Raw genomic sequence first — 8,839 nt, 5'->3', positions numbered from 1 at the left:
GCATCCACATTTGCTGTAACATATCACTGACACTAGATGTATTGTGATATCTATTCAGAGCGAAGCGCGCCAGCACCAGGCTACGCTGAACCATTCCCAGCTTGTCAATGTTCGTCTTTCTGTAGGGGTCCCACACGATGGCAGCATAATCGATCAACGGGGACGGACGAGTATATTATATGGCAAGGTCTTAAGGACAGGCGAACTAACTCCTCAATTTCTCTCTAGAGGTGTGATTAACGTGCTCGTTCAAATTAAGATCTTTAGTTATCTGACTCACCTGAGGCTAGGGTTTTCTCAAATAGAAGATAATCCCGGTTCACCAAAATGCGATTTCGCCCTATACGAAGAACCTTGCACTTCCATTTTCCATTCTTTTTCCCAAACAGCTACGGTAGGTTAAAATGGTTTAGAGTTTATTTTGAACCCGTAGAGGAGCATCTTAACTTGATTTCTCCACAGTTAAAATAGATATGGCTTTTATATATTTACTTTCGTTCTCTCTATATTATCCTCTACGGACTCAAAATAAACAACTCCCAGATGGCGTGATAGCTCAACTGAGAGAGCACTGCATCGGTATCGCAAAGGTCATTTTCCAATCCCGCTCAAGCCTGAATTTTTCACGCTTTCCTTTCGTTGCTGCTCAATAACGTTAATTAATAACTGTGATGATCAGCATCTTAGAGAGGTTTTCAATTGAGTGTCGAAAGTAATTAGCGAATTGCTTTTGTTTTGCATTACTTCACGCAGTGATTGGTTCAAAGTTCTCGAGCCACTTTTTCAACCAATCAGATGTGAAACCCAAACCAATCGTGGCTCGCGCGAGCACATTTTCCCGCGCTTTGTGTTGCCTACGTGTAATTATTTCGAGCTTTGATTGGTTTACTGCATTGTCTCCGTCCCTTCTGATTGGCCAAAGTAATTACTTTGGTTTTGGTTTTACGACACTCATTTGAAAACCGCTCTAACTTGTAATTATGATATAATCTAATGGCTCGGGATTGTTCGGAAGAAGGGATGGTGCAGTAGTAGGAGCACTCGCCTCTCATCAATGTGGGCCGGTTATTATTATTACTATTATTATTATTATTATTATTATTATTATTAGTAGTAGTAGTAGTAGTAGTAGTAGTAGTAGTAGTAGTATTAGTATTATTATTATTGTTATTGTTATTGTTATTGTTATTGTTATTGTTATTATTATTATTATTATTATTATTATTATTATTATTATTGTTATCATTATTGAAAAAACAAAAAATACAAGTGACACACGCAAACACCAACCCAATGTGGTCAAACACTATGCATGCGCACAACCATTTCACCCGGCCAATCAGCAGCCATGGACAGCTGTTTAGGCCTCGCTGGGCCTCATCAGCGTGGCGTAGCTAACATACCAGGCGGGAGGTTTTAGGCACCCCTTTAAGTGGCAGCATTTTTGCTTTCTGCTGTCTGCCGAAGAGAATGTATTGTAGTAAAAAGTGTGAATTCTCCAAAACTCTTATCAGCGTATTGCTTCATCTTCTGTTTTTGTTTTCTGTGACGATGGCGAATCATCATTTCGTCGGAATGTTTAGGTACAATACAATACCTACTTAATTGACCAGTCCCCAAAGGGGCTTTTCCGGGTCAGTGAAACACAATCAACGAAACGACAGAACACAACAACAACTGTTAAGAATCCCAACTGGCCGGAGACAAACCACTTGGCTATTTACAAGTGCAGCTGGGAAGTTGAACAAGGGACCACCCAGGGGCACCCAACGACCAATTTGTTGTAAAATGTATTATTATACCCCAGTTAATGAAAATAAATGTTATTAAGGCATTTTCAGGTGTTTTTCAGTGTTGCTGGGAAAACATTATCTGTTCCTTTTTCCCAGCAAGACACACAAGAAATTTCCCAGCTAGCTAGATAAAATTGCTTGGTTTCCCAGCCAGGAAATTCCGCGCGCTTTCAAATCCCTCGATCCAAAACGACCGAACAAAAGCGACAAAACCGGGACAAAACAGGTTTTTTCCGAAAGCGCAATCACTCTGACCAGCCGTCGTATGTTTGTGACTACTCTCTGGGAGAGGGAAGAGGTTCTTTTTTTTTTTTCTTTTTTGTTTTTTTAGTCGTCCTCAGTCTTCAGAGTTTCTACAACCAGCTCGGGTTGAAATGCTAGAAAAAGTCAGTAATTCCCAGGCAAAACCTCTATCAATAACAAAATTTCCCAGCCAGCTCATCGAAACACCTGTATTTTTGCCAGCCAGCAAGATTCCTCTGGGGAACAGATAATGCGAGGAACAGATTCGTTGGGTGCCCCTGACCACCAGGAACAAATTCAATAAGTGGTTAGAACCAGAGTCTTCAGCCCGGGAACTCCGGATCTCAAGGCAGGCGCCCTAACCACAGGGCTGCACTGCCTCCAAATAAATAGATAGTTCCCTTCCAAAAATAATTCTGTTTGGGCCGACTCCAGTGCTTGCATGTTCGGTTGCTCTGTATGCCCTAACTCCCGCACGCACTCCATTCCTCGCCGGTTTGCCTTTCGATGCAACAATGCGTGCGGTCTTCTTTATCCTCTGCGTAAATCTTTCTCCACTTCCCCGTTGGCCTCGGCCCATCCGGGTGTCACTTTTCGCTGCTTGAATCCCGCTTCTTACGCATATTCTCCAAATTTAAGGCTATTGAGGGGTTGTCATCTTGAGTTCATGGAAAAGGTGCCTATATTCATGTATGCTTGCAACCTTTGCGTCTATCCAGCATTGGATGATGCACTTCTTGAGCACTTTAAGAGCCGGGTCGTCGTCAACAGCTTCCTTTACTTGGTCTCTGGTGACGGCCTGTCGTCACGCCCAAGAAAGATCACAGCCAGGAACGTGGACATGCGCGTGGCAAATCAAGCAACACCTAGCAGACACAACCAGCACCCCGCAATAGACGACGTGATCAGTGAGCTAAGCAGATCAACTGGATATGAACAAGGGATACCACCAACTTGAGCTTAATTAAGGAGAAATCGCGGAACATAACGATCTTTTCGACTCACATTGGCTTGTACAGATACAAGGGGCTGAACTACGGTACAAGGCCGAGAACAGCGCGGAGGAAACAGGGTCCCAAAGGGAGGGTCCCTGGAGCCCTTGGGCCCTGGAGCCCTGGATTTTTTTGCTGTGGAGCCCGGAAGCCGATTATTTCTCCGCCTGGAGACCTGATCGTTTCTAGCTGTGGAACCCGGAGCCCTGAAAGTAGCTGCTATGGAGCCCTGGAGCCCCGATTTTTTTGGCCTTGGAGCCATGGAGCTACGCTTTTTTAGTCCTGGAGTCCTGGAGCCCTAAACCCTTTTGGGACCGTGAGAAAACAGTAGCACAGTGGAAGAGAATTTTAGGCACAGAGCAGGGCACCCCAGCAGAACAAAGACATGCGTCCTGTGACTGGCCAGAAGGAAAATAACGTCTAGTACAAAGGATACTAAATACAAAGCCGAGATTTTATTTGTAAATATTGAAAAACCGGTTTTGCGATTCCTTGAACTTTTTTCGTAGCGCGTTTATGGCTCCGTCCAAATCCGATTTGGTAATGATCCCGATGGAATTAGCAACTTTGGAAGAAATCGCTTTGATCTTTGGTTGCCATTACAGGTTTTGATGGATAATGACACCTAAAAATCTTAAGCTTGGGTTTTTTACTCTCTTTAGTCTATTGTTATCAATGGTGATCCAGAGTCCATCAAGATTAATTGTCTTTTTCGGAGACAAAGAAAAAATATTGGTGTCATCTGCAAAATTATAAATGAGAGGTAGTTTCAACATGTAAATATTTCATTACTGTAGACAAGCCAAGTACACAACCCTGGGGAACACACCATCTGCACCATTTCATAGAAAGCAGTGGGGATTTGAAGGAGTCATTTTAAACATATTGAAAACGAGAGTTTAGATACCTATGCATGAAAATTTCACTTCTCTAGGAGGATGGAATGATTAACAGTGTCATCAAACGCCTTTTTGAGATCGATAAAGATATACCAGTATAGTGAGTTCCCGTATCATCTAGCTGTTCGAATATGACGAGTGTGTCTTCTCCTATCGAATCTAGGAATAACGACAGTTGTTGTGCCTTGTCTCCAGGGCCTGGTCTGTGATGTTGCAGGCTTTCAAGTTGTCCTTGAACCACTTGGCAAATTTCACGAAAGCGCGTATACAGGTTCAGGGTCTTACGGTAAGGGCCAATGTTGACCACCATTCCACCTTTATCCTCGTGGCCTATTTAATATCCGGTTGATATATTTAACAATTATTCCATGAGCGCGCGTTGGATATGAGATGATAGATAGACAACGAGGCGCGTAGCGCCGAGTTGGCTATAATCATCTCAGATCCAACAAGCGCGAGTGGAATAATTGTTTCATTAAAAACGCCCCCAAAATATAGAAAACTAGACTACAAAAACAAAAAGGCCCAAAAACTCACGCATATGCTTGCCGTGTTTGTAGATCATGGTATAATGGCTCATAACCCATGATGGCTTAGCCAATCAAAACTCTCGAATTGCATTATCCAATAATCCAGTTTTTAATAACACATAATTCACGCTCGCTTCCGACTACCGCTAACGTCCATCGTCTACTCTGCCGATCATATACTCTGCTACAGAACATGGCAATACCTAAATTAATATATATAATATTCCCCGGCCACACAGAGCGTCTTGCATGAAGTCACGCAATTACACTTGTGAGAGCAAAAGTAACGGCATTATCTAAAGCACAGTGTTTAGGCTTAAGGTTAGCATTTTTGCAACGATTTGGGTTGTTTCAGCGGCTATGGTACCCTTCACCCCCCGGGTGGGAGGGATCACCAGAAAAGTTCAAAAATACCCTTAAAGGTACCAGAGTCTTACGAAGGTGGGCGTGTTTTTTTGAGTGTATCACATAGAAGAATTCCATGAAAGAATAAAATCGCCTTTTACCGTTTGCAAATATCTGCATTAGTTCCGGAGATATTTAAGTTTAAAAAATGGGCAAAATATGCAAATGCATTGAGCCGGTTGTTTTTTCAACTAGGGGAAGTAAATGATAAGTACATCATAGAGTAAACAGAAACCATACCCAGGGGAAGCGTTTATATTCTTTAAAACAAGACGCCTGGAGGCGCTTACGCGGGATTGGTCGATGTAAGCATTGAAACTTTTTGTAGCTATAATCACACTCTGTTTACACTAGCAAACAAGCTTGCGTGAGGAAGGCTCCTTCTTTTATTAAAGTGGCAACGAAGGAAACCTGGAATTTGAACTGTGGAGTGGCAACGACACAAGGAATTTTCTCACATGAAGTAAATTAAGAAACAGTTAAAGGGTGACCCCTGTGAGGATATGTCCAGGGCCATTTTCAGCCTTCCGTTTTGTAAATTTTAGTTTAGCCAACGCAATGAAGAACATTCAAGTCTCACGAGAGCAACAGACAATCTCCTATTTAAGAACATGTTCGAAAGCTCGCAAAATTCATTTCCAGACACTGTAACGAAAAATGTCTTGTTATACAAGCGCAGTTCTGGAGAATAATATAATTACACTTACTTAAATAGACCTAATCGGCTAACTCGATGTTGAACCCAATTCAAATCTCCCAGGATTAAGATTCTTTGTGCATTGTTTTTCCATGATGATGTAGCATTCACGTTTACCATGAAACATGGAAATAACTGGAACAAAACGGTTTATTCCCAAAGGGTTTGAATTGGGTACAACATAAAGTTAACCGATTGGTCTACTGCTTATGTAGAGGTAAAGAAAATTGAGCCAAGGAACACCGAATCCCGTTGGTCCACGGAAATGAAGTTCTATTTGACGGGGTTAGTACTTGGATGGGAGACCGGCCAGTAATCATCTCTGTTGAAGTCGCGCTGCTCGGAGTCTACCCATATCCCTTAACGCTGATACTGCATAAATAAATACAGTGGGATACCTTTCTTACTGAACAATTACTAGAAAGCGGTGCAAAAAAAATCTCCCCAAAACATACAACTATTTTCAAATCCCTCGTCGATGACGCACCTCGCTAATCTTTATTATTTTGGGAGGCAGTGCATCCCAGTGGTTAGGGCTTTTGCCTTGAGATCCGGAGATCCCGGGTCCAAGACACGTTCTGACCACTGGTTGAATTTGTTCCTGGTAGTCTAGTCCCTGGTTTAATTTCCTGGCTGCACTTATAAATAGCAAACTGGTTTGCCACCGGTAAAAGGAGGGATTCTTAACAGGTGCTCTGTTCAATGCTCGAAGATATTAGCTACGTACTAGCTACTCCAAACATCCGAGGGTGAATAAAGATAATTACTTTTTACTTTACGTTTTACTATCCTGATTATGTAGTGTCGGTATGGATATTTCAAACAGTAAACATAACACTAGCATACTAATGATCGATAAAAAAAAAGTATCCTAGGTAATGAACGGTAATATTTTAGAGTGCCGCGCTTAAATTTATCTGAGTGAATTATCGCATTGTGTGAAAGTTGCTTTAAATTTCGCGTTTAAACAAACTGTTTGCTAACCAGTTGAACTCTTCTTTTGATAACTTACAACTGTAAGAAACCGCTTAACTCGTTGGTTAAATTGGGGAACTCGTTGGTTCCATTTGTGAACTCATTGCTTCGATTTGCAAACTCATTGGTTCGGCGATCGATGGCAAGAAACAGGTTCCCAGAACGTTAAAAGTGCAAGTATTCACGGTTCACTACAATCAAAAAACAGGGCTGATAAATCCAAGAATTCAATCTCAATTCACTATTTCGCAAGTAAACTAACTGGTTCGATTAGAGGACTTCCTTCTCCAGATTTCATGAACATTCCAAGAGTGTTGACAGTGTTGTGCTTGATCAGCACTTCATTTTTTATCCACTCGGATCTACCGTCTCGGTTGTTCAAAAGGTCGATACCGTTATCCACCGGACAAATCACTATCCAACTGATAAACACTAGCAAAACCAATTGAGTGTAAAGGAATGTTGTCTTAAGCAGCGTTTGTTTGTTTGTTTGTTACTTATTTGTTTCAGCAGGTTGAAGTTTTGGCAGCTATTCAGCTGATGTGGACCTGCTATACCCACCCACCCATGTACTCACAGAGGACAACTACAAAACCGGGAACTTCATCCCCTACTCTTCTCGAATAGTGTGTGGGTTCTTAACGTCCCACAGGGTTATTTGTGAGAAGGGGCCTACGGTTTACAGTCCTTATCCGAGAAGACTTGAAAATCTAACCATTCTCGGATGTGATTACAAAGGCAGCACTTTCTCCTCAGTTATTTAAAGACCCTGAGTGTTGGTCCGGCCGGAGTGGAACTCACGACCTCCCGCATGGCAGCCCGGTTCTCAACCAACAGACGCAGCGGTGAGCGTGTGTATGTGAATGGAGAGAATTCAAGTGAGGCCAACGCTACTGTGTGCATATGATGGATGAAGAACCTTTGCTGATCCACAGCATCAGAAACTTCTTATGCAACACCCAAGGACAGAAAAAAATCTCTGACCCGGGTGGGAATCGAACCAACGACCTTCGGATTAGATCCACAGCATCAGAAGTTTCTGATGCTGTGGATCAGCAAAGGTTCTTTATCCATCATATGCACACAGTAGCGTTGGCCTCACCTGAATTCTCTTCATTCAAAACCAATTGAGTTAACCAGTGGATAGTGATAAATCCAGTGGATAGCGCTATCTACCCTTCGAACAACTGGGGCCTGATCTTGCACGTGATTCCAAGTTGGACTGGAGCCAATGAAATCGCACAATAGAAAACCACGGTGATATTTGCGACTACGATGAAAAAATGGAATTCGTCCCAAACCTTAACCCACTCTGCCTACGGGCATCCCGCGTAACAAGTTCCACACTCTGTCAGCGACAGCGGCTGGCTTTCGCAAGTTTTGCTCTTTCACCTTGCGCCATGGCGCCATGGCGCCTTGCGCCATAATACAATATACGTTGTATTATTCGGAAAGTCTCGAGTTTACCGACTTTCTGAGAATAAAATAAACGTGTGAACACGTGTGAACAGGGGTAACGCAAACGCTAAGTGAAAAATCGTCCGCCAGTCCGCCATCTTGGGATCTCAATTGAGTGTGCGTATTTCAATGTGCTTGCGTTTGCGTTCCACGTGTGAAAAGCAGCATATAGTGTAATAGCATAATAGCGCAATAGCGTGCGTATATATGGGTTATGGACCAAGGGTGAGGTCAAGATAGCAAGTTTTGTTTATGGTCGAAGTCCATAAACACGCAAAAAAGAACGAGGCCAATATCCAGCCATCTTGACCGAACAAGTTTGGTCAATAAAAGATTTATTATATGAGATAAAACACCAAAAAATGATCTTTGATCTTGCAGGACCATGCGAGAAATCCCGAGTGGGCAAAGAAACAACGCGACGAGAAAAAGGAAAAGAACTTGTTAACTCTAATTATCAAAATGTAAATTCTCCTTGCTCGCGCCGTCACTACGCCAACAGCTCGTGCTAGTTCCGTGTCTCCATCGAGTTATAAGGGAGTTACGAGTCCATCGAGTTACGATTTTTAACCAATCAGCGCGTGTATTTTCTTAGATAAATAAACTAGTCAAATTGTTCATTGTTGCGCGAAAAATATGTAAATTGCCATACGTTTCGAGGCTGCTGCCTCTTAACCAGTGTATAAAAAACAACTGTAAATTGTGCGCGTGGCATAATGAAAATTTGAATTCGAAGTTATTTGCGCGCGCTGACTGGAAAGGAAGGCAAAGTCGGTATTAAGTCCTCCCGGATGTAACGTTTTGTGTTTGAAAAACATCCTGGCTTCGAAGCGGCGCCTGTCTTGGG

This window comes from Montipora capricornis, chromosome 4, assembly GCF_036669925.1.
Source record: "Montipora capricornis isolate CH-2021 chromosome 4, ASM3666992v2, whole genome shotgun sequence".
In the NCBI taxonomy this organism is placed as follows: Eukaryota; Metazoa; Cnidaria; class Anthozoa; order Scleractinia; family Acroporidae; genus Montipora; species Montipora capricornis.
This window is presented reverse-complemented; position numbering follows the sequence as displayed.